Source organism: Cricetulus griseus, chromosome 2, assembly GCF_003668045.3.
Source record: "Cricetulus griseus strain 17A/GY chromosome 2, alternate assembly CriGri-PICRH-1.0, whole genome shotgun sequence".
In the NCBI taxonomy this organism is placed as follows: Eukaryota; Metazoa; Chordata; class Mammalia; order Rodentia; family Cricetidae; genus Cricetulus; species Cricetulus griseus.
The window spans coordinates 250,792,709-250,796,734 of NC_048595.1; positions in this window are offsets into that span (position 1 = coordinate 250,792,709).

Genomic DNA, 4,026 nt, shown 5'->3' on the forward strand with positions numbered 1-4,026 from the left:
ACTCTGGCTCTTATGGTGTCTAACATTCAGTTTTAAAACCATTCTGGCCAGTCCTACATGCATCATAAGGACCACTCTGAATAATGGTGACCTTGACTCCTAGTTTCAGACATGTGCTTGTTTGGAGGACTAGAGACATAGAAACTGTCCCCATCCAGCCTCCCCAGTTTACTTGCTGTGGCTGTGCAAGTGATCCATTTCTTCTTTAAAATCCTCAGCTTCCATCCTTTCCCCTCTCCCTGCATGGTGGTTATAGTGAGAACGCCTTTGATAACAAAAGGCTGGGTGAGAATTCCAACAGGTGTAATTAGTGTCAAGTGCTACAGCAAGTGGCTTTGCTTTCCTGCTGTCTTATCCACCTGCTGCCTTCTGTGACTACCTTCTTCAGGCCGAGTCCATCTGCTGGAAATGAGCATTCAAAATTCATCATTTTCTACCCTGAGAGGCTCCTGAACCCTCTTCTCCTCTTAAGAGAGCCCTTGGAGCATCTCTTTATAGGCACAATTAGTTAAGTGTTGCTATGCCATCGGAAGCAAGTACACAGCTTCATTTGCTTTCGGTATCTCAAGGTGGATTGTTTCTGTCCTGGAAGGAGGTATAATGCCAGAGGAAAAAAATCCCACCCCTATGCTTTATGTGCAAGCAGAAGCTTTAAGAACCGATACTGCATTCATACATGTTAAATACGTGTAAGCACTTCTATGCATATATATGAAAACACACACACACACACACACACAACTTGTAGCTTGAACTTCCATGCTCTATGTGAACCCTTAGTTAGAGGTGCGAAGTCACAGAAGGAATTTTCTTGAAACCATTTTCTGCCCCAATGAAATTTTGATATTAATGAGGAAATGAATGGCCAAAATTACTGGTAGGACAAGGTAACAAAAGATAGAGAACAGCAGTGCATAAAAGAAGGTTCATTTAAAATTTTTATGGTGTTTAGCTATGCACATTACTAGCTGGCTGCCAGTGATCGCAGCTAGATGCCGTGAAGAAAGACACGGTAGAAACTAATTAAATTCATAAATGATAATTGAATGTGTCTATCCCCTAAAGACTGTAAACAATTTTAGAGAAAAGTCCAAGTTGCCATGACTTGAAACACATGCATGGACACACACACACACACACACACACACACACACACACACAGAGAGAGAGAGAGAGACAGAGACAGAGACAGAGACAGAGACAGAGACACAGAGAGACACACACAGAGAGAGTCATGAAAATTTATTCATGATTGTGGAGTATGAGTTAGTAAGATAGATATGTAAGGCAGGTAACAGAGAGAAGCTAGGAGGATGGTTCCCAATATTTCACAAGCATGATGAGCTCGTTGCCTATTCTAATCTTGAGCTTAGTTTTCTTTGACATTTAATAAAGAGAACTATTGTGATAGGTATTCTTTTCTTAATTTGTTCATGAAAACTCAGAAGGCCTTTGTTTTTATTCTATGTGAAATGGAGTGATTTTATGAAGTTTACATAAGCTATAACTTTACTATTTCATAACTAGGTCAGACTATAACAGTCCTGCTAAGGATAACATGACTATGGTTCTCACTAGAATATTTCAAATGTCTATCTAGTGCACATTGAGTAAAACACAACTTTAAAGATGGCTGTTAGAATCTGGAATTTAAAGCTGATGATCTCCTGTATTAAACTCTGTGATTTGCTGGAAACTATTTGGGGATTTTGCTACAGTCGTAGTGAACTATGGCATCATGGTCTTTAGCATTACACTTTACCTACAGTTCTTAAAATATCCAGTGTAGCCTTTCCAGTTCAGGGGATCACTTCAATCACAGCTTCAATCCAGTGTTTAAAAATGGGGGAAAACAATCGAACATGAAGTGACACATTACAACATCCACCAGTGGATACCAAAGACAAGTACCAACGGTGATGAAGCCTACCACTGTTAACCATCTGGGAAGTCAAGCAAATGAGGAAGGTACATGATTAACAATAGATCTCTCCATGCTGCCTAAGCTCCTGCAAACCCGAGTTACAAAAACATTATTAGAATCAAAGTTCTCCTTTGTGGGTCACTGAGTCAATGTAGAGTGAAGGAGAGGCTTAAAAGCCACTGGGTTCCAGAAACAGCAAAGAGGAGGAACCCCAACATCCCAAGTCTCTTCCCAGCTAGTATTTCCCTGACCAATTGCAACTGGGGTATTTACCAAAGAACAGTTCAGAAGATCGCTACCATTCTCCACTTACCAGTCAACCATAGGATTGAAAATTACTGCCACTGATAATAACTAAACTTTTAGGTCCTTGACTAGCACAAGTCACCACTTACAGCCAAGACATGACTAAGTTGATTTTATCAGCTCTTTCCTGGGAATGGAAGACCAGCTAGCAACACTCTACACTTATTTCCTTAGCCTCACAAAACTGCATCTTAGCATTTGAAGCATTAAAGAATATTTTGAACCCCTTTAATTGGTTCAAATGAATTATACTTTATTCCAATAGATTCAAGAGTAGACTCACTAAGAGATGCCAAACAAGTGATTGTGTGAATTTGGTCAAGGGAAAGTTCACATCTCCTGGAGTGGAAGAGGAAATCAATCATAGACCAAGTGGCTCTTGAAATCTCCCTTAAGAACTAGATAGCATTCTGATAGAGAAGATGGGAAAACTTCCACAACAGGCAAAAGGATTGACAAAAGTACCAAGGTAGCTCTTGTGGATAATTTTAGCTGTAATGCAGGAGGAGTCTTGTTCAGTAGAGACCAGGAGATGAGGGGGATAATGAAATAGATGGGGGTTGGAAGGAATGGACACACACCACACCTAGTCTTGCATATTCTGATTAGGACCATGAATGTGTTTTTGGCAGCTCTTTGGAAAATTGATGTTTTTCTCTACCTCAGTGTGAGGGAAATTAACCTGATCAGATGCATGATAATAGCAAAGCTGATGTTCAACTTGTGATCCCGTAAGCTACCACTTTAGATTACTTAGGAATCAGTCCAATCTTGCATGTCACCTGAGACTAAAAGCTGTCTTTTACTGCTCTCTAAATCTCTCTAAGAGTAGCCAAATCACCCAAGTCTAGCTTTGTTTTTTGTCACATCTGGCTATCTGAACATTGCCCTGGATTCTACAGCTGCACAACTGACTCTGGTGGGGACGAGACACAGCTTTCAGCAAATGGCAAATGCTGAGAGTGATATAAAAGATAAGGCAAACTATATGTGCTATGGAAGACATTCTAAACAGAGCAGAATAAACATTCTACATTTAAAAAAAAAAAAGACTGACAGCTTAAAAAGATGTCCAATAGAGTAAAGGGTAAAATTGTTTGGGGTGATGAATTGAAGCCAGGATTTGATTTTAAACAAAAATAGAAAGTGACTTATAAGGACAGGGTGAGAAAATGAGCAGAAGGGCTCAAACAAGGGCCTCATCAATGGGACCAGGAAACATATTTTCTCAGGTCTCTTAGGTAAGAATTGGATTCATGACTTACTGTTGTGAATGTGGACTGGCCTAGTTCCAGAAAGGGAAGTGAAGCTGAGTTTCCAGATGAGACAAGGAGAGCAGGATGGATACCATGTGAATGTGGACACTGAGTAGTGACTGGGCAGCCCTCCAAACCCATTTGACATTTTCTCTTAAGAATTACTTTTTAAAATTCTTAATCAATTGTGGAGCTCTTACATATGCCCTTTCTCCATCCCTTGTCCTTTATGTAATGAAATGAGGAAATTGAGATGTGATATAGAGATGAGAGGGAACTTAGGTCTGGGTAGCAGAGATCACTTTTAAACAAAGATTGTATTCTTCAGAGCAGGAAGACTAGGAGCCACATAAAAGCCATCAGATGCCATCCACAAGCCCTGTGAAGGATCAGAACACTGCTGACACTGTCGATTGCTACTAATTAAATCTAATGAACCTCAAGTTGGTACGGGAAAAATTTAAAAGAAATCTGTGGATGAATGGACAGGGCTACTAAAACAAAGCAACAATGACTTTTTAAAAGTACCTTCTAAATTAC